We start from the raw sequence: 8,261 nt of genomic DNA, 5'->3' as shown, positions 1-8,261 counted from the left end.
CCCCACCCGGGACGTCCACGGGTGGCGAGCAGGGTGTCCAGCCGAATGGCCATGTCGACCAGTTGGTCAAACGACAACGTGGTATCCCTGCACGCCAACTCTCTCTGGACGTCCTCCCGGAGGCTGCAGCGGAAGTGGTCTATGAGGGCCCGCTCATTCCACCCTGCATCTGCCGCTAGAGTCCGGAACTCCAAAGCAAAAACCTGTGCGCTCCTCATCCCCTGTCGGAGGTAGAATAGACGCTCCCCCGCCGCCTTCCCTTCTGGTGGATGGTCAAACACGGCACGGAAGCGGCGGGAGAACTCCGCGTAGGTAATAGTAGCGGCGTCTATTCTCCTCCATTCGGCGTTGGCCCACTCCAACGCCTTGTCGGTGAGACAGGAGATGAGGGCGGAGACGCTCTCGTGTCCCGAGGGCGCCGGGTGTACGGTGGCGAGGTAGAGCTCCACTTGCAGCAGGAACCCTTGACACCCGGCAGCGGAGCCGTCGTACGCCCTCGGGAGCGAGAGCCGAATCCCGCTGGGTTCCGGAAGGGGGACAGGAGGACTGACCGATGGGGATGGTCCGGTAGGTGGGGGCGTGGGTACCCCGCTGCTTTCCCATCGGTGGAGAGTGTTCATCACCCGATCCAGGGCGTGACCGATCTGGTTGATCCTGTCCTCCTGCCCATGCAGACGGTCCTCCATGATGTCCGTTGGCGCGGTTGCTGCTGCTGATTCCATGGGTGTGATGTGTGATTCTGTCAGTAGCTGAGTGTAGATGCGGTGTGGAAATCAAGCGCAGGAAACACGGGCGTTCGTGAACAGACTTTAGTAAATGAAGTCAGCACCAAACAGCCGAACAGCCAACCCAACCGGTAGGCAAAATACAAATTACCCACAAAATACAACGTGCGTAAAAGGACAATAGCGCACACAGTGCGGACTCTCGAAAACAACAAAACACGAGAGTAATAACGAGAGTAACAGCTAGACAATAACCAATCACACATAACACCTGACCCAACACACGATAACTAAATAGGAAACCAAATCAAACACTAACAAGGGACAGGTGTACAAACAGACAAAACCAAACAAACATGAAACATCGAACGGTGGTAGCTAGTACTCCGGGGACGACGACCGCCGAAGCCTGCCCAAACAAGGAGGAGGAGCAGCCTCGGCCGAAACCGTGACATACACCTTTGCCAAATACCTTTAAACTCAGTTTTTTTACAATTCCTGACATTTAATTCTTGTAAAATTTCCCTTTCTTAGGTCAGTTAAGATCACCACTTTATTTTAAGAATGTGAAATGTCAGAATAATAGTAGAGAGAATGATTTATTTCAGCTTTTAGTTCTTTCATCACATTCCCAGTGGGTCAGAAGTTTACATACACTCAATTAGTATTTGGTAGCATTGCCTTTAAATTGTTAAACTTGGGTCAAACGTTTCGGGTAGCCTTCCACAAGCTTCCCACAATAAGTTGGGTGAATTTTGGCCCATTCCTCCTGACAGAGCTGGTGTAACTGAGTCAGGTTTGTAGGCCTCCTTGCTTGCACACGCTTTTTCAGTTCTGCCCACACATTTTCTATAGGATTGAGGTCAGGGCTTTCTGATGGCCACTCCAATACCTTGACTTTGTTGTCCTTAAGCCATTTTGCCACAACTTTGGAAGTATGCTTGGGGTCATTGTCGATTTGGAAGACCCATTTGAGACCAAGCTTTAACTTCCTGACTGATGTCTTGAGATGTTGCTTCAATATATCCACATAATTCAAACACAATTCCTTCATAAATCAACACAATTCCTTCCTCATGATGCCATCTATTTTGTGAAGTGCACCAGTCCCTCCTGCAGCAAAGCACCTCCACAGCATGATGCTGCCACCCCCGTGCTTCACGGTTGGGATGGTGTTCTTCGGCTTGCAAGCAACCCCCTTTTTCCTCCAAACATAATGATGGTCATTATGGCCAAACAGTTATATTTTTGTTTCATCAGACCAGAGGACATTTCTCCAAAAAGTACGATCTTTGTCCCCATGTGCAGTTGCAAACCGTAGTCTGGCTTTTTTATGGCGGTTTTGGAGCAGTGGCTTCTTCCTTGCTGAGCGGCCTTTCAGGTTATGTGGATATAGAACTTGTTTTACTGTGGATATAGATACTTTTGTACCTGTTTCCTCCAGAACCTTCACAAGGTCCTTTGCTGTTGTTCTGGGATTGATTTGCAAGTACGTTCATCTCTAGGAGACAGAACACGTCTCCTTCCTGAGCGGTATGACGGCTGCGTGGTCCCATGGTGTTTATTCTTGCGTACTATTGTTTGTACAGATGAACGTGGTACCTTCAGGCATTTGGAAATTGCTCCCAAGGATGAACCAGACATGTGGAAATCTGCAATAATTTTTCTGAGGTCTTGGCTGATTTCTTTTGATTTTCCCATGATGTCAAGCAAAGAGGCACTGAGTTGAAAGGTAGGCCTTGAAATACAGTGGGGAAAAAAAGTATTTAGTCAAATCAAATCAAATCAAATTTTATTGGTCACATGCGCCGAATACAACAGGTGCAGACATTACAGTGAAATGCTTACTTACAGCCCTTAACCAACAGTGCATTTATTTTAAACAAAAAAGTAAGAATAAAACAACAACAAAAAAGTGTTGAGAAAAAAAGAGCAGAGTAAAATAAAGTGACAGTAGGGAGGCTATATATACAGTAAAATAAAGTGACAGTAGGGAGGCTATATATACAGGGGTGTACCGTTGCATAGTCAATGTGCGGGGGCACCGGCTAGTTGAGGTAGTTGAGGTAATATGTACATGTGGGTAGAGTTAAAGTGACTATGCATAAATACTTAACAGAGTAGCAGCAGCGTAAAAGGATGGGGTGGGGGGCAGTGCAAATAGTCCGGGTAGCCATGATTAGCTGTTCAGGAGTCTTATGGCTTGGGGGTAGAAGCTGTTGAGAAGTCTTTTGGACCTAGACTTGGCACTCCGGTACCGCTTGCCGTGCGGTAGCAGAGAGAACAGTCTATGACTAGGGTGGCTGGAGTCTTGTTATATACCCACCAATTGTGCAAGTTCTCCCTCTTAAAAAGATGAGAGAGGCCTGTAATTTTCATCATAGGTACACGTCAACTATGACAGACAAATTGAGAAAAGAAAATCCAGAAAATCACATTGTAGGATTTTTAATGAATTTATTTGCAAATTATGGTGGAAAATAAGTATTTGGTCACCTACAAACAAGCAAGATTTCTGGCTCTCACAGACCTGTAACTTCTTCTTTAAGAGGCTCCTCTGTCCTCCACTCGTTACCTGTATTAATGGCACCTGTTTGAACTTGTTTTCAGTATAAAAGACACCTGTCCACAACCTCAAACAGTCACACTCCAAACTCCACTATGGCCAAGACCAAAGAGCTGTCAAATGACACCAGAAACAAAATTGTAGACCTGCACCAGGCTGGGAAGACTGACTCTGCAATAGGTAAGCAGCTTGGTTTGAAGAAATCAACTGTGGGAGCAATTATTAGGAAATGGAAGACATTCAAGTGATAATCTCCCTCGATCTGGGGCTCCACGCAAGATCTCACCTCGTGGGGTCAAAATGATCACAAGAACGGTGAGCAAAAATCCCAGAACCACACGGGGGGACCTAGTGAATGACCTGCAGAGAGCTGGGACCAAAGTAACAAAGCCTAACATCAGTAACACACTACGCCGCCAGGGACTCAAATCCTGCAGTGCTAGACGTGTCCCCCTGCTTAAGCCAGTACATGTCCAGGCCCGTCTGAAGTTTGCTAGAGTGCATCCAGAAGAGGATTGGGAGAATGTCATATGGTCAGATGAAACCAAAATATAACTTTTTGGTAAAAACTCAACTCGTCGTGTTTGGAAGACAAAGAATGCTGAGTTGCATCCAAAGAACACCATACCTACTGTGAAGCATGGGAGTGAAAACATCATACTTTGGGGCTGTTTTTCTGCAAAGGGACCAGGACGATTGATCCGTGTAAAGGAAAGAATGAATGGGGCCATGTATCGTGAGATTTTGATTGAAAACCTCCTTCCATCAGCAAGGGCATTGAAGATGAAACGTGGCTGGGTCTTTCAGCATGACAATGATCCCAAACACACCGCCCGGGCAACGAAGGAGTGGCTTCGTAAGAAGCATTTCAAGGTCCTGGAGTCTCCAGATCTCAACCCCATAGAAAATCTTTGGAGGGAGTTGAAAGTCCGTGTTGCCCAGCGACAGCCCCAAAACATCACTGCTCTACAGGAGATCTGCATGGAGGAATGGGCCAAAATACCAGCAGCAGTGTGTGAAAACCTTGTGAAGACTTACAGAAAACGTTTGACCTGTGTTATTGACAACAAAGGGTATATAACAAAGTATTGAGAAACATTTGTTATTGACCAAATACTTATTTTCCACCATAATTTGCAAATAAATTCATAAAAAATCCTACAATGTGATTTTCTGGATTTTTTTTCCTCATTTTGTCTGTCATAGTTGACGTGTACCTATGATGAAAATTACAGGCCTCTCTCATCTTTTTAAGTGGGAGAACTTGCACAATTGGTGGCTGACTAAATACTTTTTTTCCCCACTGTACATCCACAGGTACACCTCCAATTGACTCAAATGTTCTGGAATTTTCTAAGCTGTTTAAAGGCACAGTCAACTTAGTGTATGTAAACTTCTGACCCACTGGAATTGTTATACAGTGAATTATAAGTGAAATAATCTGTCTGTAAACAATTGTTGGAAAAATGACTTGTGTCATGCACAAAGTAGATGTCCTAACCGTCTTGCCAAAACTATAGTTTGTTAACAAGACATTTGTGGAGTTGTTGAAAAACAAGTTTTAATGACTCCACCTAAGTGTATGTAAACTTCAGACTTCAACTGTATCTACCGCAAATGCCTCGTACCGCTGCTGTTACTGGTACTCTCTTTATATAGCTCAACTCTTGTGTATTTTATTCCTCATGTTACTATTTTTTAAAATAACAACATATTAACTCTGCATCGTTGGAGAGGGCTCATAAGCAAGCATTTCACGATAAAATCTACATCCGTTGTATTCAATGCATGTGACAAATAACATTTTATTATTATTTTTATTTAGAATCACAACACCCTACTTCCTGCTAGCTAGACTCATCTAGAGGTCACATGACCCACTCTCTCTCACCCTCTTTCTCCCCCTCGCTCCACCAACGAGAGTTTCTTGACTAAATTACTTTTGTTTGTCTCTTCCTCCTCGTTTTCTCCATCTTAATACATCATTCATTAGATTACGGAAAGCCATTAGTGTCAAGATTGGGAACTTGCCAATTCGTTTAGCATATAAAGCTGACTTCTTTTTCAACTGTGGGGCTAAATATCGATGACAGGCCCTTGTTATGGTTGATGGACGAGGTTCATAATTAGAACAAGCTTTTCCTTTGGACTATTAATGAGGTTTGTGACTAAAAACAACCCCCACCCCTCCTCCACCCTACCCGGCCCCTCTGACAATTTTTTGTGGTCTAATATCTGTCAAGCAAGCTACCTGTGCAGCTCGAGTGATGGCTCTGCAGGGACAATTAATAATCATTCAGGATGGTCCATAATTCTCTTTGAAAAAGAAGAATTTGGGCTTTTTCTTGACTTACTTTGCTCTTTGGGGAGCATAGGTCAATCACAAACTTCCTCCGAAATGCATGTGCTAAACGATTGTCAGACGTCTTGGCTCGAGTGCGATATCCTCATGCTCTTTCCATGACATAGACTGACCAGGTGAATCCAGGTGAAAGCTATGATCCTTTATTGATGTCACAAAAAATGTAAGTGCCTTTGAACGGGTTATGGTAGTAGGTGACAGGTGCACCGGTTTGTGTCAAGAACTGCAGCACTTCTGGGTTATTCACAATCAATAATGATCCATCACCCAAAGGACATCCAGCCAACCTGACACAACTGTGGGAAGCATTGGAGTCAACATGGGCCAGCATCCCTGTGGAATGCTTTTGACACCTTGTAGAGTCAATGCCCCAACGAATTGAAGCTGTTCTGAGGGCAAAAGGGGGTGTGCAACTCAATATTAGGAAGGTGTTCCTATTGTTTGGTATGCTCAGTGTATATACTGTATATTTATTTATCTTTAACACAGGCATAACACCTAACAAACACTTCGTAGTTTTTTTTACGCTTTTAACATGTTGTTACCTCATATCCCAGTGATAATGCCTTGCATTACGCCTGGGAAGAAAACACTTCAATTTGCTCAACTTACCCCAAGGGAAACATTTTGACTATATTAGCCCACACAGCTACAAGGATATACTTTCATGCTGGCTTTAGGACCTCATATTGATGCTTGTAGAGTCCCCAACTGATGTATAGAACAATCTTACAATTATCTATATACTTTGGTTTAGATACAAGTATCATGAAACCAAACACAAAAATTCATTTGATTTGGTGAAAATCAGTTTTTTGGACCTAACTTGCTTACCACTTTTTCCATGTGGTTTCTTACTTCACAGACTCCATGAAATAATGACCTCTTCCTAAATATTTGGTCAAATTATTAATTTAGTGTAAGGTATCCTAGAAACAAGGGTGAATCAACTTTCCCCTTGGCTCAACTTACCCCACTCTCCCCTATGTTCTGTGCCGCTCATGCAGCATTGAATTGTTGGCTAAATGTAGCAAAATGTTCTTCCAGCTGGATGCACTATCGCCTACACACACCACCAAGCCTAAAGCTGATGATCAAGAGGAGCTGGACAATGAGGAAGAGGAGACAGAAGAACATGCATCACCAACATGCTCTCTGTATGGTTCATCACCCCCCTGCCTCACACCCATCAACTCCTCAGATGACTGCAGAAGCTGTTTCTGATCATCTACGGGCAGGCCAGAGGAAAGGGCACATCTCTGCACAACCTTTCAGAGAAGCAATCCAAAACCACGGGCAAAAAAAGGATAATGATAATAAGCTAGAGCAGGCGAAAGTTGCCATTTTAACGCAAGTAGCTGATAACGTGCTCTGTTACAATGTAGACAGTGAGGAAATATGTGGCAAACAGGTGGCCAGTGAGATTCGCCTAATAAAGGATCCAGCATTGAAGATGCAACTTTGCCAAAACATAACAACGATGTTGTATGATGCACAGGAACATTGCATGTCTGTGCCTGCCGTGCATATGGCATATCCTCCCATCTCTCCATCCACTGCACAGCCAATGTACAGGCCATATAGAGAGTGCACACCAACACACCCACCTTTCTTTCATCCTCAACCTTTACATTTACATTTTACATTTTAGTCATTTAGCAGACGCTCTTATCCAGAGCGACTTACAGGAGCAATTAGGGTTAAGTGCCTTGCTCAAGGGCACATTTACGTCATTTAGCAGACGCTCTTATCCAGAGCGACTTACAAATTGGTGCATTCACCCTATAGCCAGTGGGATAACCACTTTCCAATTTATTTTTATTTATTTATTTATTTTTAAAAAAAAATCTTTTTTTTTGGGGGGGGGTAGAAGGATTACTTTATCCTATCCCAGGTATTCCTTAAAGAGGTGGGGTTTCAAATGTCTCCGGAAGGTGGTGAGTGACTCCGCTTTCCTGGCGTCGTGAGGGAGCTTGTTCCACCATTGGGGTGCCAGAGCAGCGAACAGTTTTGACTGGGCTGAGCGGGAACTATGCTTCCGCAGAGGAAGGGGAGCCAGCAGGCCAGAGGTGGATGAACGCAATGCCCTCGTTTGGGTGTAGGGACTGATCAGAGCCTGAAGGTACGGAGGTGCCGTTCCCCTCACTGCCCCATAGGCAAGCACCATGGTCTTGTAACGGATGCGAGCTTCAACTGGAAGCCAGTGGAGTGTGCGGAGGAGGGGGGTGACGTGAGAGAACTTGGGAAGGTTGAACACCAGACGGGCTGCGGCATTCTGGATGAGTTGTAGGGGTTTAATGGCACAGGCAGGGAGCCCAGCCAACAGCGAGTTGCAGTAATCCAGACGGGAGATGACAAGTGCCTGGATTAGGACCTGTGCCGCTTCCTGTGTAAGGCAGGGTTGTACTCTCCAAATGTTGTAGAGCATGAACCTGCAGGATCGGGTCACCGCCTTGATGTTAGCGGAGAACGACAGGGTGTTGTCCAGGGTCACGCCAAGGCTCTTCACACTCTGGGAGGAGGACACAACGGAGTTGTCAACCGTGATGGCGAGATCATGGAACGGGCAGTCCTTCCCCGGGAGGAAGAGCAGCTCCATCTTGCCAGG

This window comes from Coregonus clupeaformis, chromosome 4 (assembly GCF_020615455.1).
Source record: "Coregonus clupeaformis isolate EN_2021a chromosome 4, ASM2061545v1, whole genome shotgun sequence".
NCBI lineage: Eukaryota > Metazoa > Chordata > Actinopteri > Salmoniformes > Salmonidae > Coregonus > Coregonus clupeaformis.
The sequence above is the reverse complement of the archived record's forward strand: the minus strand, read 5'-3'. Positions refer to the sequence as shown.